General features: G+C 46.8%; 1 protein-coding gene across 1 annotated transcript in view; it reads left to right on the top strand.

Annotated features, from left to right (window-relative positions):
- Window positions 1-274: 274 nt before the first annotated feature.
- LOC105692090 (CUGBP Elav-like family member 4) overlaps window positions 275-27,009 on the top strand; it is a 531,822-nt gene continuing 505,087 nt past the window's right edge. The window contains exon 1 of the mRNA XM_020855922.2: window positions 275-1,683. The gene's annotated coding sequence lies outside the window, so the exon portion shown is untranslated. The remainder of the gene's footprint in view (window positions 1,684-27,009) is intronic.

Raw genomic sequence — 27,009 nt, 5'->3', positions numbered from 1 at the left:
ACGCCAGAAATGTCCACGTATATACCTCGCGGACGGGTACATACGACACACACGCGTACGAATGCTCATTCTTACATACCTGCGTCCGTACATGGAGGTTCGGTATACATATGTACGTACGTATAACGTAGATAGTTATACGCAGCGGACGGCGGTTCGGCGGTTCGGCGGTTCGTTGGTTCGGAGGGCGCGTATCGAAGCTCGAAGGATAAGCGCCGGCGCGAATAGCCGCGTGGTGGGCTCGTGACGTCAGCTACCCTCAGTGTGCGGAGAACGACCGCAGTGTACACCAATCTCCGTATCGTCCAAGGGACGTTCGACTCGCACCGAATCTCAGGTGTTCTCAGTTTTTTTTTCCTCGTTTACATCGGATTCCGAGGTCGATAGTTTCGCAAATCCCATCCAGGTGGGAGAAAAACCGAAACGCGTATCACAGACTCATCACCGGATAGAGGAGATTATTGTTTCGCTCCCGGTGCTCGCCCGCTTGAGGAGGGTGCCTGCCTTACGAGGGTGCTGCGGGACGGTTCGAGTCGGCGATCACCACGCGGTCGAGGAATCTCGAGGTGCTTTCAACCTCGGGGACTGTTCGTACTCGACGCGTTAAATTTTGAAATATAAGTGCGGAGCGGAGTGTGCGAAGGAAGAGTAATTGTTATTTCATTGAAGTTGATCGTCTGTTTTTCATTATCGGATTGACGAACGAACAGATTCTGGAATGAGGTGACGTTATCTAGTCCACGCCGAGTACCCCCTGCTGCCCAAGACTTTTCGTACAGAGTATCGATAAACTGCGAATCGGCTGTACGTTTATAGCTCGATAGATCGATTCGAGGCAAAGCAACTATGGGAAGATTAACGCCAGGTATTTCCCGACAAGTTATCGATGGAATTTTTCAGAGTGTGTGATCAAAAATAATGTATGAGTTGTAGTTGCCTTAAATAACCCTTTCGCCGTAATATCATAGAATAACCGACTGTTGTCCGACGAAATAAAATATAACAAACTAAAACGAAGATCGTACCTCAAATTTCATCGTTTTTTATAAAACCATATACGTCGACGGTGTGATACTTTTTTTTTTTTCATTTTTGTTTCCATCCATAAGTTGTTTTTTACACGTGCGACGATACCGATCGCCAGCTGCTCGTACGCAGGCTGATTATAATAAATCCTGAAATAGTTTAAGTTGATTGATTTCATTAAAGACAAAAGGAAGAGGAATCGTCCCCGAAACGTCGTCAACTACGCGAAAAGTTCGGTGAAAAGGAAAATTATAGAATAATAATAATTAAAAAAAATAATAACAATAAGTGCTAACAGTAGATATACAACTACGTGAACCCGGCGTGCCAATAAATTAGGATTATAAGAAAAGAAGGAAAGCAGAAAAAAAAAAAAGAAAACACGAAACAAAATAATAATATAGTAATAACATACGTAATAGAAGTATCGAGACACCCCGCGGTCCGGTTGAGAGAAATTCATAAGAATGGTAGAGTCTCGTCGTGGTCGCAATATCGTCAGGGAGTGAGAGTGAGAGTGGCGTCCGTCCTACGGTACCTCCAAAAGGATTCTTCGAGGGTTCAAAGGATCCGCAGACACGCGGACAAACTCAGGCAGCGTGGAGCGCTCAGGGAGTGCGTGGCCGCGCGCCGCGGAACTTTGCTTCTATCAGCCAGGTTTGCTAGCTATTCGTTTCATCATCCACCATTTACCATTTACCATCGGTCGTCCCACACTTCATCTCACATGCGCCACAGTCCTCGATGGTTCGATCATCGGCTTAAATTATTTCGCGTCGTTGGGGGTGGTAGGAATAATTCCAAGAATCGCGTATACAAGGTGGCTTCAAACTCGTTAACGAGCTACCAAAATTACACCCATCGTCCGCAGTCGCTGAAACCTTATCCGAATCTCGGCGTTCGATTATTTCTTCGAACCCGTTCGACATCGGCCTTGGGTTTCAGGCGATCGTTGCATTCGAAGCGCGCTTGATAATATCCTTGAAGTTACAAGCACGCCAAAGTTTGCGTTGAATTATTGACTGGCTTCAAACGTTACATTAAATATGTGGGTCACAAGTGCCGTAGGGCGAAAGTGTTTCGTATATATACGTCCTGTAACCTAGTGGGATCGCAAAGAGCTGCGTAAAACTCACCCCTCCGACGCCGGTGTAAAAGCGTACTTATAAATCGCTGCACCGCCCGCCCCGCGTGTACGTACGTACGTACGTACAGCGGTTTGAGGTACGGGTTGCACGAGTCATATCCGCGTTACGTCTACACTGGCAAGGCTTTCCCAATTTCATTCAACCGCCGGTGCTTTACATCTCACTACGGCATCGTCACGCACGTCCTTCGAGACAAGGGCGAAAGCAAACAGAGTCGCGGTTTTTCATTGTTTCGCTTAGCTGACGGACCGTGCTTTTCCGGCGTCTCTCTTATAAATTCTTTAGCTACAGAATACGCTCGGTGGACGCGTACTGCAGGGGAAAGGCGTACGAAGTGGCACAGATGGACGTAATGAATTTTGTACGCCTTTTCCCTAATTGATTAGATAAGCTTTTCAATTACCTGCCGGCTGCCGCTGAGCTCAGCCGAAGCTCCTCAGAAGAGAAAAAAAGATTCGAGCTCAGTGGGATCGAGGAATAACGTGGTCTTCCGTCGAATGGAAACCCTTAAAATTATCGCGACCGGTGTATCCCGCGGCGGCAGCGGAAGGACGAGGAGGGGGGGGGGGGGGGTCGGGTGAGACGAGGGTGCGAGAGGTCATTCTCTAGAGTGACTCGAGGTTTGCTTTTGGCAGACCTTCTAAGAGTTGTGTATCTCTGTATTTGTAATCGAAGCAGGAAACAACCTGACCCGAATTCTCAAGCACCCCCGTCGGCCCGGCAAGGCACGTATACGGTGACCGCCCCTTCCGACGCACCGCCAGGCGGTGCCAGGACCATCCGCGGGTTCCATTCACCCCCTATTGACACGTAACACCGTTGTCCCTTCGGGGTCCCTTCGACTCGTACGGACGACACACCTCGTCATCGGAGTTATTTTATCCCCCGGAGGTGGATAGCGGTTCGGTTGGCGATTTTCGATTGAAAAATGATTGGAAATCCCGGATCATCATCTGTCCCGGCGTCGTCTTTATCGAATGGACGAGCGTCGGTTGATGGGGGGGGGGGTGAGCGAGGGTGGGCTCGGTCCCGTGTACAACAAAACGATTAGCGGTCGGTTGGATTGGCTGAAAGGAATTTATGCGAAAACTTGTACAGTAGAGATTGCCCCGTTCGATATCGGTGGTGATGGGGGAGGGGGGGGGGGAGGAGGAGGAAAGGAAGGGGGGGGGCACCCGCTGATTCTGGACGAGGGAGAGGCGGAGACTCACCGGGGAATAAAACCTGATTTAGGACTGCGGTCCTGGAATCCCCCGGGAACCGGCCACTGCACACTCTCGCTTCCCGTCGCGTAGTCCGAGCCAACCTACACCCCCCCCTCCCCATCTTTCTCTTTCTCTCTCTCTCTTTCTCTCTCTCTCCCCTCATCTCTTCCGATGTCCAGGTCCCACGACGCCAACAAGTGCGACTCTTTACCAACAGCGTGTTGGGAATGCGAGGCGAATACTAATGCCGGAGGCGTCATGACACCGATGCTTGCGGCATCGCGACTCGGCCAACGGTATTACACCCTACCCGAAGAGAAAACTAAGAACGTACTTCCCATCTTATTTTGGCAAACGTCCCCAGCCGCAAGCAACCCCCCTTGTATGTATATCGCAATCGGACGCACGCGATCTCAATGGTACGAATATTGTAATTTCCTAACCGCTAATTTATGCCAAGGGAATGCGGTGACTCTCCGGAATGTTATCGGCCGACTGTGAGATACGTCGCGATACTTTCTCGCGCGCATTGCCGATCCGCGACTATATATCATACGGCGAAGTAGCGGCGGGTAACCTCAAACATTAGAACTGGAAGAGATGCGATGGTTTGCACGAACACGGCCATAAACGTAGATCAGGGCCAACAATGGTCTACCGGTAAACGTATTGACATTTTATACTTCCACCCCTGACTGGTTGCTTGCGGCGAAGCGTTACTCAAACTGCAACAGTCATGGGAGCTGGATGCATAGAGAGGAGGCTAATGTGAGAAATACGAACGGGGTTGTACGTACGTATGTATTACCAAGGCAAATATACATTGAGATCCGTCTGGCACTGAGCCGTCCATGATTCTGTGTGTATGTACCTGCCTATTTTATACACATCCTCCGCTACATAAAATATACCTGCTGCATAGCTATATATTTTATATAGTTATATATATTATACATATATTATATACATCGAATGTGCAAGCGTGGTACGATGCGCTTGTGCTCCTATGTACCGCGGGTATAATATAAATGTATATTTCTATACATTTAGGATGCGAAGGGACTGGGAGGCGACGACAATGGAAAATAAACGTAGCGATGATGCCCTGAGTTTGAAACAATTAACATAACAAAGCAAGGGGATGAGGGAGGGAGGGAGGGGGGGGAGGGAGGGAGAGGGTTGTCGGGACGTCGGGGTGGCAGGAACCGCGGTAGCCAAGAGGGCGGATGGCTCGGTGGATGGTGGGCGTAGAGAGGGGGAGATAGAGAGTAAAGGGGGTTGGGGAAAGAGCGCTCTTCGAGAAATTTTGGCACCGTTTCCACGTTGCACCCAGCCTATTCTAACTTGCGGCGTTTCTAAACATTTTGCCTCGCTACATAAGTTACACGGAAGAATCATAAAACCGTCAAAACTTTCGGCAACACTTGCGACAAATCGCCATTCCATTGCTTGCTTTACCCCCCCCCCCCCCCCCCCCCCCTGTCTCAATCCACCTCAATTTACCAATCTCCGTTTATTTCTCAATCTCCTTCACACCTCCTTCACTTTTTTTCAACGCCCGCGGCGAGACGGGTTCCAGCGAGTGGCGTGAATTTTTCGAAAAATTCGATCTTCGCTTGGGATTTTTTTCCCAGAATTTTTTTTTTAATTTTTTTCGCTTCGACGTCGTTACGATTTATCGGCATAGGATTCCGCGTACTTGGATATATTTCCACGTGGAGGAAATTTAGATAATATGTTGAATGGGCGAGGTATCGTTAAAGCGGTGGCAGCCTTAGAGCGAGCTAATGCCAAAGGTTAAATTTGTGGAACGATTAAAGTGTACGGATAACAGGCCTCGAGGGAGGGTGTAATGAGCGATATAACGTTGAAGCGATGGGCTTCTGGAATAGTCCGTAGAATATGGAGAGGCCGCGATCGAGGTTATCGCAGTATATTCCGTTTTATTCGCGACGGGCATGTTTTGGCAAAAATTGGATATTCACCTTTTCAAACTGCTAGGGAAATGCGGCAAATGTATTTCTTTTTAACAGTAACTGCCATAAAGTTCGGCGAACATATTTCCTTAGTTCGAGCAGAAAACTTTGTTGCATCACTTCCGATGTACCTTAATATTTTCTAGTCCATTGGAGACATTTCTCACAGCGGGGTCGTACGTCCGTACGATTTTAAAATCAAGAGAACTCGCTATTCGAGTACGGTTCAATCCACGTTTGAATCTCCGCAGGCTGAACTGCACCGCCTCCGGGCGGCGCGGTTACGGAGTTACACGCATCGAACGAACAAAGTAGCCAATTTGTGAGCGTTGCACCGTGAAAGTATTTTCATACCGCTTTCCTTTTTGAACTTTTACCATACATCAAGCCTCTCGAAATCCTTGAACAACGTTAAACTTTATTTATCACTATATCAATTCTTGTACCTGAGCTCAAGTGACGTGATAAATTTTTCGACGCCTACGATTCTTCGATACTTTCTCCCTCCTAATCGATGGTGCTTTGCGGAAAACCTTGCCAACGAATTGTTTCACATTTTATCATCCGCGATGGCGTTCTGTCGTCAATTGGAATTTATTCGTTGTGTAAATAGCGGAAACTGCGTGGGATCTGCAATTCGGCTTGACTAGCGACAGAACGACAGAACAGCAATTAGCAATTTCCCATCATCCGAGTACTTTTTTCCGAGGGAAACTGTTTTTTGCATTATTTCCACCACCGAAAATCATCGAAACTTTCATTTTCATTCCTTACGCGTTCTTCGCATCAGACGCTAGGAATAAGCTTTCTCGAAGAAACCAACGTATCAAATAAACTATTTAAAGGCTATTCCATACAGGTTCTCAGTTTTTTTTTTTTTATTTCTTTTTTTATAGCGAATAGCGCGGCAGAGAGGGGCGAAAAATCAATCGGGCTATGAATACCGTATCGGAGGACCGGCTGAATTTTTTAGAAATAGCGATCTTTGGATACAAAATGAAACGGGGATGATGTATTTTTCATCAGGGTGCGGAATCCTCGACGTAAATTTGTATCTCATATTTCTTCCGATTGTAGAACGAAAAAGTTAACCCGTAAGTATCTGGGGAGTTTTCATAAATTGTTATCCTTACGATAATAGCGGAAATAATAATGAAGCCTTTTCGCGGCCGAAGGGAGGCATATAGTAAATAATTGCAGCCAGCATTCCCGGTCGGTGGTACCGAGGTGGTTGGAGCTTTGCGTGTTCCGCCAACCACTTGCATTGCCCACACGCCGCAAAAATTAACAGTTAAACAATGGAATCCCGTTATATAGCCATTACTCGCAAACCGAGGTAGAAATAATTAGGAAGTGAAGCCTTGCACCACTCTTTCCCTTCTCCCTCCCTCCCTCTCCCCCTCCCCCCACCCCCCGCGTACCTCCCTTCGCCCGGCACTTCTCCGCCGCCCTCGCCTCCCCCCCCCCCCCCCGACTCTTGGGTAACATGAAAGGAACGGTTGTGCTTTCCCAGACACTCCATATACTCCATAGCCGGCTCGCACTTCGCACGGTTAGCATGGAGAAGGTTCGCCGGTGTTACGACTCGGGCTCCGTTGGCTGTAACGTATGTCGGCTCTCCTCCGTCGTGGGCGTTGGTTAGGCGTTGCTTCCGTCGTCGGTAGGTATTATAGGTTAGGTGTACACCGCCAGTGACCAACTCTTTACGGTCTTTTAATTAGAACCACTTTGTCCCGGTGGGAGGGTAGCGAAATTATTGGATGAGAATAGGGAATGGTCGCTCGCGCGGACCTTATTTCTCGAAAAGTTTTTCAACCGGTTCGTACCGGTTGTGCGTTCGCTCGCTCATCTCGAACAGCAGCTGATTGTGAGCAAAAGACAAAGTTTGGAGAGAGTAGTACGTGTCCGCTGTGTACGCCGTATTTACCACGAAATGATACTACGTCATCACCTGTTGTATTCCGTGGACGCGTGCCCGATTCTTATTGTTACAGAGTTTATGTCGGATTATATTCTACACTCGTAACATTACTACCAGACGTTGAATCATTCATAAATTCGTTCTGTATACGGGGATTATTCGAACGGGAGTAACGGAGACGGGGGAGTCCGATTTCACGGGGGGGGGGGGGGGGACAGCGCATCGACGCGTGTTCGTGTAAACGTGGTGAAAATCAATAGTTCGAACTGACAGTTGACAGATACGCCGGTCAGGATATCTCGTCACGACCCCGTTAGCCGGACATTTTTGTTTTTGTCCGGTCGAAAATAATACGCGGACAGCTGGAACCCCTCGTGTTCGGCTAATCAGTGGCTGATTACACGTGTACCGTGTGGGCGAGGGAGCCAGAGCAGACGATGTAAAGGGACGCGCCGGGGGGGGGGGGGGGGGGACGATGATAAAGCTCGCGGAGCAGCGAACCGGGATGCCGGGGCAGCCCCGCAGCCGCAGCCTGCCTGGCCCCCCTAATCCCGCGGTCGCCGGTGACTGCCCACTCGCTCTCTTCGGCTATTCAAAATCAATAGATAATTCAGCTATTCATCGAGTATTTAAAGACTGTACACTTGCGAAACGTTCGAACCACATGAAAGGGAGGTCGAGTCGAACCTCCGCGCGGCGTCCTTTGGTCATTCCCGCACGATCGTGCTTCCAGGTGCTTGAAACAAACTCTGAACCGAGCGCGGCGGCGGCGCCGGTCGAAAAGTTCCACACGACCTTGGGCCCGATTGTTTCGCGTGCGCCGTCATTTAATACAGGGTGAAGTGAATTTACAAGGAGTTATATATTTTTCGGCCACGCATCAGCAGCGCGCCCGGCGATGGATATCCGGTGAACAGCTGCGGAGAAAAGCATGACGATTATCCCGCAAATGGGAGTCCGGGTTGACGAGAACTTGCCCGCTGTTCGTGCGAGGGAAGTTGGAGCTTTCCGTAGTATAGATAGAGGGCATGAACCAGACAGATCGCGCACCCCCCATGTAATGGATGCATGATGCCGCAATTTCATACACGTTTGAAATTGGTTCGGGTTCAACCAACCCGCAGAATTCTAACGGCCCTACCGGCTTTTGGCGAGCTACTGGACCGAAATGTTGTTTAGGTTGATTGAACCCCCGACGGTCGACGAGTCTTTCGAATCCCATCTCCGCGTTTCCTTGACTCCACATCGCAACGCCGAATTCTCCGTTACACGCGCACCTTGTACTTTACTCATTGTCGGTTATCGCTAAGGTTCGCAGGGACGTTTTGAATCGCGGATGGCGATGAGAATGATAATTATCGTTTCGTTCTCGCGTTGTAGAGTTTGACGGTGATTCTCGTTGCACGCGAGCTCCATGGAGTATTACATTTGACTTGACCGTGATTACGCGCTATGAAAATCGACGGAAACACGAGTTATCGTCGGATAACAATCGAATGTCGTCGGGCTCGGGGTTCGAAGGTGGTCGTAGTCGTTTTCCGTTACGATCTCTTGGATTATCTTTTGAAATTTCTTTTGTAGTCCGCTCAGCCGAAGGATAGGAATATTGGAACAAGGGGATCTGAATTGCAGCACTCCGGCTGAACTTGACTCTTTAACTCTAGCCCCGGTCTGAAGTTTCTAGTGCACTTCTTCCTTTATTTAATTAGTATATTAATTATTAAGCCCCGCCATCACGCGTCTAGTTATAAATGGCAGTAAGTGCGCGACGTTACATCCAATTACTTTCACGCCCTGTACCAGGAATTTTATGAAAAGGCGCGCATAGGCTACACGGCGGCGAGCTCGTGAGACGAGTTGAATAAAAGAGTGTTAAAGTTATGGCTCCGAGCTCGTTTCAACGTAACTATTAAAAATGGCGCCGTTGCGAAACGTGTTTCGGCCTCGGCACCCGATACCCCGTACCCTCCGGTTCCGCAATTCCGAGCCGACGCGACGCTCTCATTTTCGGTGTACCCACTGAAAATGAAAAAACAAATTTTGTAGAAAGAAAAAAGAATACAGAAAAAACATCGCGTCAAAACGACACCGATGTTCCGCGATAATCATATCCGGGAATATATCACGAATTGATTGAATGGAATTACGGTAATTACCCTCAACGAGTCACACGATCCGCCGTAGTTTAAAGTAGATCATCGACTGCGGTGTACTAGAAAATTTTCGAACGCGGTTATAACACGCCAACTTTTACCGATCGCTAATCACCAATTATCATCCGGCGGTTTATTCGCTACTCGTCGCGCCAACTTCTGCTGTGAATCAGTTTCGGCGTTCAAACTATACATATATATATACGAGTGTAATTACGAATGGCGGAAGGAAGGAAGGAAGCAAGGGAAACTTCCGAACGTTTCACGACTATACCGGAAGAATTTCAATTATTATCCGCATCCCGCGACTACCGTCGTCGATGTTTTCCACCGTATCAGGACAAAGGACACAAAACCGGCTCGCCGGTCCTATTGACGCGTGTCGTTCGCGTCCGCACAACCGCCCTGGGGCGAATCGACGAATTTCGCGAGTCGCGAGCGACTGACCAGGGGATCGTCGTCGTTCGGTTCAAAGCTCTCTTTTCGTCCCTTCGGCGTTCGTCCTCGAAGAAAAGCGCGACCTACCCCGATATCGTTGCACCGCTCCACGGAGCCGAGTCTTCGGTTTTCAAACAATAACGAACCACGTGAAGAAGAACGGTATAGAGTCGTTAGACTTGCAAATCTGCGGGGGAAAAAAAAAACTTTTTGCCGATAGGTACGGCCGTTGTAACGGTGGACTCGATCACGATTCGGAGAAAAAAAAAAGAGACAAAGAAAGCTTTTATCCGCGTGTACGTGGTGCGGCGGATATACGTTGTACAGATCGACTCCGGTATATATATATATATATATATATATATGTATGTATAGCGGAATTAAAGTTGCGAAGTAAAAAGCAAGTTTCATAGCTTCGGACAATCCTTGGAGTCAGTTTCAAAAGTGGATGAGGCAGCGTAGAGCATCGAGATATGAGTTATAGGTATACTTAGTCACGTTTTCGCGGAGCAACCGCGAGGTATTATTCCGGGAATTTTTATACAATTTCTTTTCACCTGTTTATAATACCGTGCGCGCGCTGCCTCGAAAATGCGACCACTTTGAAATGCTACACAGATGTTATTGCAGTTGGCCGCATCCGCGAAACATTCTCAACTCACCAATTTTACATTTACTTTGAGTTAAGTATCCGTAAAAGTTATACAAGCTTGTAGTCGTACACAAACAACCCGAATGCGCGCGGATATAGCTTAGTTTAGCAGTTTCAGTGTGCAAAAATCACCGCTTCTTATGCCACCCCCTATACTATACACGCTTTAGCTCGCGGTAATATTTTTCGTGTCATTGAAAGTCAGGAGATTTTCCCGAATATATGTGTATGTGTGTGTGTGCGTGTGTGTGTGTTGTGAACGATGTACATGTGTACGCGTACGTGTGGTTTTCCCAGCTCTTTTTCGAGATTTATACGGAATAAAATATTCCGTATTGTTCCCGAATCGTGGCAAGAAGTTTGGGGCCCTTCGCGTCGCGTCGCCTCGTAAGAAGTGTCGAGCCGAGTGGAGGGAGAAATAAACTGAATAGGAGACAAAAAAAATAAAAAAATAAAAAAAAAAAAAACGGAAGAATAAAAATTGAGGAAAAAATGTGAGTTGTAAAAAAGTTAACCACCATTTTTTACAACGCGATGTAACGTTGCGTTATACGCGCGACGTATCGTAAGGTATAGTGAGTCGTGCGTATATTGATTTTAAACGGTGGTTAAGGGTGTCATTTTTTCGAATGACAAAATTATTCATCTTCCGTTATTTTATTTTTTCTTCTCGTTGGAAAATTGAATTTTCAAACAGCGTCTTATGATCGCGGTACAGAGCGAGTTATTTGTTCACGTGCAGCTGCGTTCCCATATATAGTTATTAAGATCTTCATCAAAATCAATTTGAACCCGATGCAGGGCGCACGTAAAACGGGTGATCTCTGTTCCTGACATTTCCTCGCCTCTATATACCATGCCCCCTATCGCTTGGAACGTACGCTCATAATTCCCTCTTTGTCTTATAAATGAAAGTTCTCTCTGTTCTAAGCTTTATTTTATTTTCCCTATTGTTTCCACCGTTCTCGCCCTCCGCCTCTGTGCCTTTTTCCCTCTCATCTCTTTGCCCTCCATCGTCCCTTTCACCCCGTTCTCTTTCTCATTTTCCAGAAACGCGTCGACGCTGACACGCACACCGCCATACGCTCACGTCGCCCTCACCAACACCGAAGCGCGGGGGCGGATGCTCGCATATACTATACTCTCCGGTCCATTCGCTTCCGTATTATTTTGCCCAGTGGTCTCTTTGTTCCGGTTCTTCTATTTTCTTTTTTTTTTCTTTTTTTTTCTTTTTTTTCCTTTTTTTTATTACTTTTTTCCTTTCCTTGCCTCTATTGAACCGCTGGCGAGATAATACGCCCTATAAACCCTCATCGGGGCGACACCTCTCGCGCGACCTTCTTCTCTACACATTTATTATTTATATTCTCACATCCCGCTCGCACCGCGCGTTGCGAACAGAACTGCAATTGGCAGCGCGAAAATTTCCCCCGTCCCGTGCGAATTTCGAATCGTTTCGCCGCGGAGTGGTATTCGAATTACATCGCGTCTGTAGTGCGGCGTTAACGCGAACTCGAAGCCGAAAAAATTTCGAAACGACATCGACGTTCAGGCGTTCAGGCTTTCGATCCGACGAGCGAGGGATCGGAGGAAATTCCCGACGCGGAGGAGGTAGGATAATATTGTGTCGAGCTTGACATCTTCGGTGTTATCCTAGCCGTCCGCGTTACCCTATACCACCGGGCTACCAGCTTCTGCACTCCACTGGTCGAGGGCGAGCAACGTCGATAGTCAGCCGAGATCCTGCGGTCACCCTTCGCAGTAAAGCCCAAAGGCTCTCTCACTCCCCTGCAGCTCACTCGGTCCTCTTTACGTTACCGATCCACGAGCTGACCCACCCCCGCCCTCCGCGCCCTCCGCGCCCTCCGCGCCCTCCTCCCTCCGCCCTCCTCCTCCATCGCCCCACCCGACTAACCTACGCCCGCTATATGCCCTTTCCTAGTTGAACCGTACCATTCCCTGGCGTTCTATTAGACTTTGCACTTTACCACTGCGATAGGTCAGCTACCGCGCGACGACGAGAGCTCTCGAACGAAGGCGGTCGTTTGTTAAGCTGGGAATGTTTCCTCCGGCTTCCAATGCCCGATCTATGCACGTGTAACGTTGTGTTGAAGTGTACGGTGGGTGGTAGAGTCTCGCGAAACGAGATCGAAACTCTACTCACAGTTTTATCGCGTCGAGATCTTGACGACTCGGGGTTGTACCACGGCGGAGTCTTTTAATAATAACTCGAGTGTTGAGATTCCGATGCAACGTCATCCGGCTACCATTTCATATTTTCCGGCGCGAATCAATTTTTGATGCAATTTCCGTCGTCTGTGTTAACGTGTAACTGTACGTACGTACGTACGTACGTACGTATGTACGCGTAACAAGAGGCGCCCTCAGCGAAAATTTAATCTTTCATATTCGATTCATTTCATCACGCGCGAAAGCGCAGCAGCTCCTCAGTTTTCTCCAAGGTTCGCGTATACATACGTATACGGGTTTTACATAGACGGTAGGTTAGATGCCCACGTGGATACGAGCGCAAACTCATATATTGAGACAGATAGGAGCGAATGAAAATTGGCGATCCGTGTTGCGCTCCTGTCTATATACATTTAATATAGATCGCGCGTGTGTATACGTGTACACGTATACAGGTGCAGTAGTTGTACGTACACTCCATATGTAAATGCATCTACTCGGGACATCGCACGTCATAATACTGCAGGGTTATCTCTGGCGCACTACCTACTCCGGGTAATTCCTTAAGCTCGCGAAACGTCATCTCCAGAGGAACGGAGAGGCAGGCATTCCTGCCGGCTCCTTCCTTAGCTCGAAATTACAAGACTTCTCGTCCCCGACTGGCATTCGTTATCCCAAAATGTTTGTCTCGACGGGACTAGCTAGGCTGCCGCCGCCGCTGTTGCCGCCGCTGCAGTTATATCTCTGGCAAAACGGTATTCGTTTGAATTAATTACCTACCCCGGATCGTCAGAATTCAGAGATCATCCCTGCGGGGTCGAGTCAGCTTCTTTAAAGAGTTTTTCTCGAGATTCTCAAATGTTTAGACGTCCACTCAGGATTTCCGCATCTCCTCCCCTTTCCTCGCGCCGCCTTTGTCCCACCCGGCGTCCCACCTTTTCGCCGGTTAAAGCTCGCCTCCTATTCTCCCTCCCTCCCCCCCGTTTCCCCCATTTTCGCTTCTACCCAACTCTCTCGTCATTTTCCTCTTTACCCTCCCTAGACTCCACAGATTCTCTTTTCACTCGCTACCTCGTATATATTTTAATGTTACGCCCTTCCCTCCGAGAATGCAGTAAAAACTGTTATTACAGTTTTAATTAAACGAAAATTATATCATTCCTCATACATCCTTGATGTCGACGGATAGGGGAACGCGGGCGTTACTTCACCTCCGCCTCCACAGGTATACATATGTACATGTATGACGAGCATTGTATCGTACATACCTACCGCATTCGTACCGTCTACTGTATACATACATGTATAACCTACGCTAGACGCGCGAGGTGAGCGGGTCCGGCAGTCGTACGTACAACGTTGCCTGCTGTTTAAAATATTACCCGGTCGGTCGTACGCTACATCGAAACTGGTCCGAATTGAAATCTTCACATATTTCCCGCATCTCGTATCAACGACGCGGGTGTTTACACCGTTTTCGTTTTCCCCCGTCACTACGGGTATCTGTGCGCTTATTCGCGGAAGGGCGACGCGGACTCGAAATTCCCTCTCGTTGATCCCGCTTGTTTCGCGGGGACGTGTGTCCGAAAAGTGTACATTCACGGGGGCGATGTATATGCATAGGTGAAAAGCGGAACTCAATGCTCCACGGCACCGGATTTTAGTTTCTAAGGCTTCCGCGGGTGTGCAGAGCAATATCTCTGGCTGATGATGGCACCTGGAATGCGCACGGCTTCTGGTTGGCTTTTTAGCTGCATTACCCCTTTCAGCGAGGCGGCTAGGGCTATAAGCCAACGCCGCGCACATCAAAAGCAAATTCATACGATTATATGCATCGCGCGCCTTCAATGGCACCTTAATCAAATAAGCCAAGCGTTCAGTTCCGGCAGACGATGTTCCCCCGGCAGAATGGGTGTAGTCCGCTGGTCGATGTCTTTCAAAGCGCCGGCGGTTCATTCGAACAGAACAACGAGTGCGGGAAAACTTACGAACTACCGAGAATCGTCGTTCCACGAACGCAAAATACATCGATTACCGAATAGTCGTGTTACACACCAAATTCAATATCGAACGTCTCTCGATCGTATCCAAGATCCAAGGTCTTTTTTTTTCTGGGGTACGAAAAAAAATTTTCACCCCGCGTTATTATCTTTATTATTATTCTACTTCACCTCCCAATCGTTCAAAGCCTCTTGATTCGAGCCGTATCGTCAATTCGGGCAGCTATTTTCGCTTATACGGTACGTGATCGAAAACGCGTTACCGCCGTAGTAGGCTAGCTACCGAATTACCAAGTCGAAGATTGAGATTCTGCGAACGTTCGATCGCGTCTACCGGAGGTACGTCTAGGAGCGTCTGGGGTGTTGGAAATGGAAGGTATAACATCGGCGGCGATTCCCCTACCGCTTCAACACGAAAAACTTAACAATTTTCCACGCAAGCGTCGTCCTCGTTGACTCGAGACTTTTCTTACAGCGCGCGACAGCGGATGACCGGCGGCTCTCCCAACGGGCTAACCTACCGCTTCCGTTTCACCTGTACGTGCTGCGTTTTTTTTCTACCTAACAAATACGTCCGATCGATTAATTCTCCGGGGGGAAAAAGGGGTCGGGTTTTCTCGATCGGGGTTCCGATATACAACGGCGAACAATTTTTTCGTTTCTTTTTCTCGATCACTCCGAAGCGAACAACGATCATGTTAGGAGGTTCCATACCCCGGTAAGGAAAAAACGAAAATCGAAAATGAAAGAAAAAGATACACGCGTATATCCATCTCCGGATCCGCAATTTTCGTAGCTTTCTCGCGTTTCAGGTATATGTATAGTGTATACCTATAACGCGTTTCTCGAGGCTTGCCTACTCTTATTCCACCTTATCCGGAAGCTGCAGTGGTACAAAAAGGGACGGATAAAAGAAGAGCAGCGTGGGGGACGGACAGGAAAAAGGGTGGCCGAAAAGGGATGAACCGAGATGAGGCGTAGGGCGGTAGGCGGTAGGCGCATTGCTTCGGATAAGAGACAGATCTATAGCAAGTTCCCGAAGACGGACGAAAAAAGGAAATAAGGGAATGGGAGGAAAGGAAAGGAAAGCAGAAGCGAGCGTGTTGCCCCCGTAGAATTGCGAGGGTATGAGCGTGCTGCCGCTGCCGCTGCCGCTGCTGCTGCTGCTGCTGCTGCTGTCGCTACTACAGGGTAGAGAGGAGTAGGCCGTTCCTGTATTGATCAAGATGCGGGATGGAGTCTTCTTCCGCCTGTATTTCCTCTCCAGGAAAACTGGAGAGCTTCTACCCTTCAGTCTTAGCGCAACCACCCGAAGAGTCGGAGTCGTAGCGGATCCCTATAGAACACCGGCTTATAAAGACGTTGCGTCTTTTATTTGCCTACTTCTTATCCCAAACATTTTCAAGTAGCTAAACGCTGTAAAATCCGATTCAAAAATTTCCACCAGCTCGAACACCGACGCCGTCCATGCACATGTATTCACATACGCTAAATTTCTGGAAAACTCTTCGGGGAATCCGCCCGATCACCGACGGCCATGCCGCGATGATGGTTGATGTACGTAATTTTGCAGCCAAGGTTCACGTGCACCGCTATCGCATTATCTGAATAATTCATCAAATGTGTCCGACGGACATCCGGCATTGGCTCAACTATTTAATCAGGCACTTATCGAACTGTCGCTATCCATTTCTGGTATGATAGTCAATTTCATTTTGGCAATAAAACGGTCGGTAACGTTTCTGAATACCTGTGTTCTACGGACGTGAACGATGATCGTGACGTGAAGTCAATTTTTGCACGAAAACAATGAGTAGCAACGAAGAAATATCATATCGCCAACCACTCGACGTCAGAATAGCATAGGGGGCAATAATCTCGGAGGGATAAAGGACGTATTTCGCGAAGATGAAACCATTAACTTCAACTACGGTTAATTACCGACTCGATATTAAATTCCAACAAGTGATCTCGCTCGTTTAATCTTCCTCGCACGACTGTTTAATTGCAACGTATGCGTTCGTGGAAATATATATATATATGTTTACGTCTGATATCTACGGAAGACGAGAGAGAAGACGTAGTAAGGGATTCGGCGAGTGGTTCGAGGGGAAGCGGAGTGGAGGAGGAGGAGGAGGCGGCGAGGGAAAAGAGGCGGCTGCGAGGTAGTATAAGAAGGAGGAAAGGATCACCTATGCCGAGGCCGGAGACCATTTTACGCTCAGCTGCTCTGCCGTATCTCATTTTTCCATGAGCTTCGTAGCTCGTTCGTCGCTTCCGTCGTTTCGCACTTGGTCCTAGTTTAGCCGCGCAATTCCACGTACTTTAACTCCGTGCTAGCTTCAATAACTCCCTTACATCTATTTGAATGCTGTTTATACTCTCCACGGCTTTCCGCACGGAAGCGAAACCAGACCACGGTATCACTGCGGCGCGTTATACCGCTGCGGAAAATTTCGTATCCAAGATTTTTCTCGACAACTGCGAATGCTTCGTTTCTAAGTTTTGGATTGTTGTGAAAATTGGGATTCCGGACTTTGAAAAAATTCATTCAAATAGGTTTTCGTTTCTGACTCGAACGCCGTTCGTCCGAACGATCGAATGAGAGTCCGTGTCCACGTTGCGGTCAGAGATACCGACGGAGAGCAAGAATTCAGTGATTCGTATTTATGCGCTCGTTCGCAGTGCGGGGGTCGAACGGGGTGGCAGGGAGGAATATCGGGCTGTGGAGGGGAGGCGGTATATTTATTCGATACGCATTACGTATTCGGGTAAATGACACGTGACTCGATTCACTTGGTCCGTCGGTAAAATGAAACGCGAGTAGATGGATACGTGTGATTTGCGGAATCCTGAAATTTGAATCGCTCGCGCTCTCCGGATTCAATCGATTTTCATCAAACCACGTCATTTTCACATACATCCGTCGGATCAAGCGCGCCGCTTCGCGCCCCTCGGAGACAAAACTGATTTCGATGTGGATCCGAATTTGAGTCTGACTGGTTGCGACGCAATGTTACCTCGACGAAAATTGTCGCTTTAAAAGTCTTAAAAATCCGGAAAGAATGACAGGTGTAAAAATTGAATTTCTTACCACACATAAATTTCAGTGCTTGCACTCGCTAAGCGAAGAGCTTTGCGGGTGCCTCCTCGCAGCGAATCCCCATTTTTGAACTACGGAGACTATTCCGAATATTCTCTCGAACGATGACGCGGGTGAATTCATTGTCAGAGACCCTGGAGCGGAGTGATTTCAGGTCGGTGGTCACCGAGGATTACGGATTTTACTTATCACGTGTATGTTCACGCGCGCACATATACCCCTCATTTCCAATACCGAGGCATTTTTCGCTTCTGTTTTACTTTTTTATTTCACCCTCTTCGTCGGTATCCTTGAGGCACCCTTTTAAAGCAGCTACCCCACCTTCGCTCGTTCCCTTTAACGTAACCACGTTTGACTTCTTGTCTCCCCAGCGTTTAATTGATGCGCTATTTATCGACCTACGCATAACTCGCGAGTTTTTCCCGCCTCGTTATTCATTCAAGCACTTTTCCATACACGGGGCCTGAAAGAAACCACATCGTTTAGTAGACCGCCGTCTTCTTATACTACACACGAGCACACGCACCCTCCGGATTCTTGCAACGTCGCGCAATGGCACGATATATACATATATGTATTATACGCACACCGAGGCACCGGGCCACCTTGCATACTTTAAGGAATCGATACCGTTGGCCGAATTCGGTGCAAAACGTATCGCTTACCTCGTGTGATATCCGTAATCTATTTTATCTCGCGAAAAAAAATGATCGCAAAAAACCACCCTTCCGCTCAATCATCGTCGAACATAGATTGAAAGAGAGAAAAAGCGGCGTGTGATTTATCGCAGAGATATGACTTCGATGTATCCGATTGGATTTCTTCTCGCTTTGAATGCGTTAAATCGGAAATTGCCGAGTATACAATACAAAGGTTTGAGGTATATCCGCTTTCTTATACCCCGTGCGGATTGCCCAACCCGGTTGAAAAGTGGCTGGCCTTAATTCATATAGAATTTGTCAAGATGGTCTAATATTTAATTTATACCCACCCCCCCCCCCCCCCCCGCATCTCTTTAGACCCTGAATGAAATACTTTCATTTAATTCATGTTACGTCAGACGGGCAGAACCTTTAAACTGAGAGCGTCTCCGCTGAAAGCGCTACTTCCCCTGCTGCGGCACGTCCGCCAACTGTGGGGAATTCAAAGTACTCGTGGCACGTTTATCAATAAAGAAATTAGCTCGAGTGTAGCGCTGGCGACCAATGTCGACACGAAAGCATTATGTACCTACCTACCTATATGTACACATCTACGCGATATAAGACCTCTACATAGTTCCGCTGTTACCGCAAGTGTTCTATTCTTGCACCGACTCGTATACAGCTGTCGTCTGTTCGCGCGATATTCGGGGGTGATGATAGCGGGGCAGATGTATATCGTCGATACATCCGAGGTAATGGAGGAAGAGGTAGGCGGGGAGGAATGAGAAAAGAATCCGAGGAAAGAGAGGGGCCGAGGGTCCGGGCGAGAGAAGAAATAAAGATAGAGGTGCGCCGGTTGACTGTTGCTCGCCGAGACCAGGCGGAGGCCGAAGATAGTATAAGATAGAAACCCCTTGAGTGGAGTGCCAAGCTCCTCGCGGCCTAAGTAAATGCACTCCAGCTGTTTCTCCGGTTTCGCATGGTCTTTATAATAAGAGATCCGAGGCGGCCGGGTTTGGCAAAACGCGAGGATCTCGAAATTCGCGCAGTTGAAATCATCGTGAATACTAAATATGCGAGTAGGTGCCTTTTATTTTCACGTTTCGCTGGGCGGGAGACTCACGTACCTCGTTGAATATTGCATCGCGGGCTACCGCGAACTACGTATAATGGAAAAACGCAGCCAAATTCGCTAATCAGGGAAAAAAAACAGTCTACGCGGACGAACGAACAATCCGGATGAATTCTCGCCGCGAGATAAAATCGCGAGAATTTATATACCAGCGCCAAACTTACCCTTAAAAATATCCCTTTGAAAGTAGCGATTATTTAGGAAATGTATATACACAGCCCTTGCCAGGTTGCTTCGGTATACGGTGTGGCGATGAAGTTGTCCTGGTACCCGGACTCCGGTCTCCAGACTCCGGGCGCAGCTGCCGTAGTTTTAATATTGTTCCAGAAGAGTTAAAATATGAGACTCTGCCTCCGCCTAGGCTTGGTCGGTCTCTCGGTTAGTTTTATGGTCGAATCTTCTTCTTATAAAGCCGAAAGCTGGCTCTGCCGAAGTTCATAATAGCTCGAAACCACTTTAAAATGCCGGTGTGGCTTGAATTACAAGCAGGGCAGAAACGTATTCATCATCGGCTAGGGTTGGTTCAGCCTTATGTTCTTCGAACGTTGGCCGCCGCGCCGTGTGATCGCACAGGTTGAAAGACCCCACCGCACGCCCGGCGTTCGCTTCCATCGGCATCCACCCCCGGCGTCCATCTTTCAACGAGTTTGACGGATTTCCCTAGCGACGTAGACGGAGTGCCGCGGAGAAAAGCTCCGTACGTATACAAGTATGTATACATATATATATACATATATATATATTCGAACCAGGAAGGGATTTATCTCCTTTGTATTTATCGATAATAACATCATCCCAAGAGTTCGCAAACTCGACTCGGTCACCCAATACCGTTTGGACATCCGCCACATCCGATTTCTCCCTCGTTCTTCCCCTGGGCGAAAAACAAAAAAAAAAAATAAGCGAGAAAAAAAGAATTTCGCGAGAGACGAACGGGCGTCGATGAATTGGTGGAAAAACGCGTGTTAGTTTCGCCGGTGAATCGCCGGCCGGTATGCGGGTGAAGAAAGATCGTAATGTGTACGCTGAATCATTCGAGGGACAAGAGGAACTCGGCTAGAGTGCCGTTTGCCAAGCCCGAGCCGCGGAGGCTCGCCGTTGCCCTGTAAACAGTCGGCTCACGAACGCCCCTCGTTTGTTTCCATACGTCACTGTCGCCGTCCTGCAGCACGGGATATCGATATGTTATTTATCCAAATTGCGCCGTTGGACGAGCACGCCGGTACTCGGTCACCGCCACCGCCAACGCTCGACTTTTCTGCCAGCAGCTACATAACACAGAGAGACACCCTCTCCGACTACTCGTCGGATTTCCGTTTCGGATTTGTTTGGCTGGAAAGTTTTGTGTACCCAGCACTACGTCAACTAGGCTAGAGCTACCATTGCGTTTCACAAGCTATATCGCGCATACCTACCTACACCCACCCACCTACACACCTTCCTTCCTTCCTTCCTTCCTTCCTCCTTCCCCCTCTCTCTCTCCATCTCTCTCTCCATCTCTCTCTCCATCTCTCTCTCTCTCTCGTCGTTTGTAAGTTTTGAAACATGTAGTTTCGAACTACACCCGAATATCAACCGACAGACTTTTACGCGTGCTCCATTAACGGCTCGTCATTTTCGACTCGTTCTCCGCGGTACAATTTTCTCGGATGAAGAAAATTTTTCCCATCGCGATAAATAATCCCAGACAATCACTCGGGCTCTTACCGTCTAAGTTTTTATTCTTAACAAACGATTTCTCTCCACTACTTTCGAAGCAACGTGTAGAACGCATTGAATGGTAGACGACGGGTACGAGATAGGATACAGGTATTGCCGCGGAAGCGACTCTCCAATCAGCCGCACGGGCAATTGAAAGGACGGATGAGAGATGGGTGAAACTTTAGAAACGGTCGTACGCCGGGTACGCCGAATACGCCGTTATTACTTGTCTCAGAAACCCGTGGGAAATCATCTTGATGATAATTCTCGGTTCTTTTGTTTCACGCGGAACTTGTAAAATATGAAATTCAACGCGACCCGATAACCCGCCGATAACTCGACTCTTACGTTTCTAATGTAAGTTTGATTTACACGTCGATCCGGATACGATCAAACTACCACCCAGGGGTGCTCGGCAGCGATCCGTTTCCAGGAATCCAGATATCATAAAAATTCGCGAATCGATAAATTTTCGAGAACGCGCATTCTTCGGTTCGCACTTCTTTCGCGTGAATTTGGCGATGTATGGTCATTATGTGCCAGTCGCACGGTACGATTCGGCGAAGCCGGGAATAACAAAACAGCATCAAGCAGCGCGTGGCTCTCATCTTTTCTGGCTTTGGCGTAGCTTCGGTTTCCCCGGCACTTTTGATAAATGCCCCAAAGTTGGTGCGATAATTTCAAACTTTAGCTTCCCAAAGGAGAGGGTTGTAGCGGTAATTTTAAGCCATTCGGACGCGCTCCCGTTTGTTTTTTTTTTTTTTTCAAGGATCGTACAAGATTTACCAACATCAAGTCCCACGCGACCTCGAGTACAGAAAAATAGATCATCTTGTTGGACACGTCGACGTCAAAAGTCAGCCGTTCGCAGCGGGCTTATCGCGTCTCGCTCATACGTTGGTAGGGTTATAAGAGGTAAAAAGTTCCATCGCACCATCGTCGTCTGCGCCAATAATGCGCTTCTGGCTGTATCATAGCGATAGGAGATAGGTGGAGAGTGGAATGGCGGGGGGGGGGGGGGGGGGGGGGGGGGACGCGAGGGCGCGAGAGTAGCGGTAATAAAATGCGCTATGCAAAATATTTCGCGTTGACGTACAAACGAAATGCAAATCGGGGGTTGTGCTATGCGATGTACACGTTTGGCAACACTGTTTGGTGGGTTCTACTGGAAGGCTTGGACGAGGTTCGCAGTCAGCCAGGCAGCCACACCAACGCTCGTAGAGTCCGTGGGTCGTTGCCCCCCCATCCCCAAAAACCCCCGTCATCCCCTCGCGCCTCACGCCGTCAGTCTATCCGTCCGTCCGTCAACACCTCTTCGCCCTCGGCCAACTGAAACTATAAAACACACGTGACACCCACCCCTCCCCCCCCCGACCCCCGTTATACCGCTGCGCGGCGTTATTCGTTGGCTGGCGCAACGCCCCGCCAGCTTAAACCCCGCAGACCACGGTGACAACCTTCGCTCGAAGATGAACCTCGGGTGGTCGGGACGCTTCTGCTCCTTCGAATGACGTGCCATCGAACTATAGCTCTACCTCTTTTCGTCTGGTTCTCTCTTCAATTTTTTTTCTTTTTTTTTTCTCTGTTTTCTCTTTCCATTTAACTTGATATGCACTCTTTCGCCGCATGGAACGAAATGACTGCGGCATCGCTGCAGGTGCGATACAGAAGACGAGAGGGGGGGGGAGGGGGAACGGGATGATATCCGATGAGATGTGTTACGTGAAACGTTGCACGCGGTGCGGTGATTGGTCGAATTTTCATTGTTTGACCGACGCTCAACTTTGTACGGGCTGACTCTTTTTCTTCGAAATTCAACGGGGGGTTGAAAACAAACGTCGAGGAAAATGGAAAAGCTGCGAAAGTCAATCCCGCAACGTTTATATAACTCTGAAAGTGACGTCTGGTAAACTAAACCGTTTTAATATTTTAAGGGGTGCTTGTGCACGTACGTAGAATCAAGTACGGCGGAGCGAACGCGAGAAAGAGAGAGGGATCGGGAGTGGGAGTGGGAGTGGGAGTGGGAGTGGGAATCGCGAACGGCGAGGGTCCGCGGCGGTGGTGGTGGTGATGGTGGTGGTGGTGGTGGTGGGAGAAAAAGGTGAAAGGGAGGAAGAGTACGACCTTATAAATGATGGGTTTATGGTAATGTGAACGCGCGGACGAGAATGGTAGACAGAGGAGAAAATGGAGAGTGGTGCGTGTGTTTTGCGCACCGTGTAAATCCTCGTGTCTCCGCGTATTTGTCGTTTAATTTAGACATTTGCTACCTCCTCGTACCACCTACACCGCGGGCCTTCTCTTACACCCTACAGCTGCCTGCCTACCTACCCACCTTACCTATAGGTGTATATACATATAGATATATCCTTACACCCGTACCGTGTCCGTCTGCCATCCGGCGTTTCACTTCGCCCGAGCAATTCACCGAGTATTCCATAACCCTAATTTTGTGGTCCGTACGTTTCCTCGCAAAACTGCGGCCGTCCCTCCGATGATCATATCCCGCACCCTCCCATTTTTCATGACTCTCACCGCGTCCCATTCATTTTTAAATAATTACACAATTTTGCAAGCGCGCGATAAACTTGAACATCATTTCTTCCGGTCGGCTCTTATATAATACCGGGTAGTTTTATTTGTTGTTTTATAGAGACTGTAACCAGTTAAATTGCCCGCCCGTCTCATGGGTCAAGTGCGCCACGGAATTTGAGGAAGAAGGAGAGGACCCGGATCAAGACTCTGGGGAAGACAACCAGTAAGACAGTTTCGAAACGTCCGTTGCTCAGCCCACAAAATTTGACGTAGAAGCTCGAACGATTTTAAATCATCCGTACTCATAATGAACGTGCAGAATGTAATGTGAACAATAATTCAACGTTTAACAAATGATGATAATAATAATTGTAATACAATAAATTGTCTAACAAGTGATAAATAAGACGGCTGAGTGACATGTAATAAGATCCATATACCGATAATCGCAATTGTGTCTGATCGCACGTATTGAAGATGCAGATCGCCTTTGAACGCATCAATTAGAATATAAAAAGGAAAAAGACAATATCTTATCGACCAACTTGAAAATCGGCGTATACCACCATAATTTTCAACTGCAAGTACGGCATCAGATCACACACATTTATATTGCCCATGGATTAGAGAATGCAAATTGCTGGAACCGTTCACTTATATTCTTCAAGTACCTGGTCAACAGATCAAAGCAATATTAGCCCATGCTTTTAATTATTGGCTAAAAATACGTAAGGACAAGTACATCCTGTCGGGATCTGAGGAGTTCCGATGAGCTGCCCATTCTTTATATAAAAATTTCAATTATTATTAGTATATTATTATTATGATTATTATCACCTGTTCTATTTAAATAAAACATAAAAAAAAATCTGATCACAAAATGGCGCCCAACGCAGAGGCTCGATAGAAATAGGAATAAATGTGTGCATGAGTGTGTAAAAAATTAGTTACCTTTAAGAAATCTATGGGCAAACATAATAAAACTATTATTTGTAGGAATCTTACAACCCGTAGTGGTCGAATTATCAAATACAGAATGACTGAGGAAGGAAACACGTCCGCGACAGAGAATATGGCTGAGGAAATGAGGAAATTAAGACTGGAACGGCAAAAATTAACAGCACAGAAAAATGAACTGGAAAGAATAATGATGGAAAGACAATCGCAGGACGACTTATGTGCGGAAATTCAACGACTACGTGATGAAAATGACAGACAGCGTAGAATAACCGAAAGATTAGTTGAGAATCCGCAGAGTAATGTTGAAACAAGGTTGGTTGGAGGTTTGATAAATCATTTACAATCATTTAATGTAGAGATAAAAGTACCAAAGTTTTCTGGAGAAAATAGCATGAACCCTAAAGAATTCATTAATGACTTGGAAAATTATTTTATCTTAAAACGAGTGCCGGTAGAACAAAAATTATTAGTTATTCACGGAGCATTGGAGGGTAGAGCTAAAATTTGGCTAGATGGAAAAAAGAGCAGATTCAACACATATGAAGAATTTAAAATGACGTTTCTAACAGAATTTTATTCGGTAGCGATTAGAATAAGAGAAAAGAATCGATGGTCATCACGTAGATATAGAGCAAGTGACAATAGTTTACAGACATATTATTTAAAACAAACGAAAGAGGCTCAGTATTTCGAACCAAAATTAACGGATTACGAAATAAACTATAGTATAATACAACAAATGCCTGTTAGAGTTAGAGAGGTTTTAGTTTCTGTTAATTTGTCTGATAATAATGCAGTAGAATCAGCAATAGCTCAATTAGATCTAGCAAATGAAGATAGAGATAGAGAGAAACGCAGATACCCAGTGTATAATAACAATGATTCGAACGTCAAGGTTAGTGGGATTAACCATCAAAATAGATACTGGTCAAATTCGAAACGTCAACAACTTCAGAATCAGTTTGATTCAAATTCCCAAGAGTTCTCGTCCAACTCAGAACCTTTCTTGTTGCCAAACACGAGATATCCGCCACCTTCGTATTATCGCACACAAAACAATGAGCATTATGATAGTTCGCAGAGACAGTATTATCATCAAAACAATATATATAATCCTCAACAAAATAAAAATCGCCAACAAAATTTAAACTAATTAACGGCGCGTTAAGCCAAGGTCCAATGGCGTGTCGTGAACCCTTTGACTACATTAAGGACCTATCATATGATATACAGAAAAATAAAGTAAACACTTATAAAAAGGCAAAAATACCAAAATGTCCACATGTCTCGGTAAATGTTTTTGGCTTAAAAAAGTCTGCACTTTTGGATACGGGAAGCCAAATAACGTGTATCTCAGAGGATTTTTTTAGTCAGTTAAGTAATATAAGAAATCTTGAAATATTTCCAGTTAGCAAATTAGAAGTAATCCCAGCTATAGGGAAAAGATCAATTACAGTAAAAAAACAAATTTTCTTAACGATTAATTTGGATGGGCAGTCAATTACTCATACATTTTTGGTAATACCCTTTTTATCTCATAGTTTAATACTTGGAAACGATTGGTTATTGCAGAACAATGTGATATTAAATTATAAAAGTCGGACTATAGAAGTAAATGGTCTTCGTATCGGTATTGGAGCGGTGTCGTTTGATTTGGAACCTTTGAATAAATTGATGTCCTCAAATGACCAAGATGAAACCCTGATACAAATTAGTAACATGAGAAAACTTGAATTAGATTTAGAAAATAAGCAAACTCGAAATGTACAATTATCTAATGATACCATGGCAAATGAAATTGAAAAGAATCAAATGATGAATGACATTGACGATACACCTTGTGTGGAAAATAATGAAATTGATGATGAAATATTGTGTGAAGACGTAGAACATATAAGTCTTTTGTTTAACTCGATGCCTGTAAATAATAATATGAGTGAAGAGGATCGAGAAATAAGTAATAATATATTTGATGATGAAATTGAAATTGAAAGTGATAAAAATAGCGATATAGAATATATATGTGAAATTAACGAATTGAAAGAAATAGAAAATGAACCAAATGACGAAGAGTATCTGAGGACAGGAGGGGATCATAATTTTTTCAAGGAAGTTTCAAACATCGCGAGTAATCTAACTTCACTTGATCCAACTCAGGTAGAAACTGTTGTAAAACTTCTAGAAAAATATCAAACATTGTTTTCCAATAAGCCAGGATGCACCCA

The sequence above is a fragment of the Athalia rosae genome, chromosome 2 (assembly GCF_917208135.1).
Source record: "Athalia rosae chromosome 2, iyAthRosa1.1, whole genome shotgun sequence".
Classification (NCBI taxonomy): Eukaryota; Metazoa; Arthropoda; class Insecta; order Hymenoptera; family Athaliidae; genus Athalia; species Athalia rosae.
The sequence above is the reverse complement of the archived record's forward strand: the minus strand, read 5'-3'. Positions and strand labels throughout refer to the sequence as shown.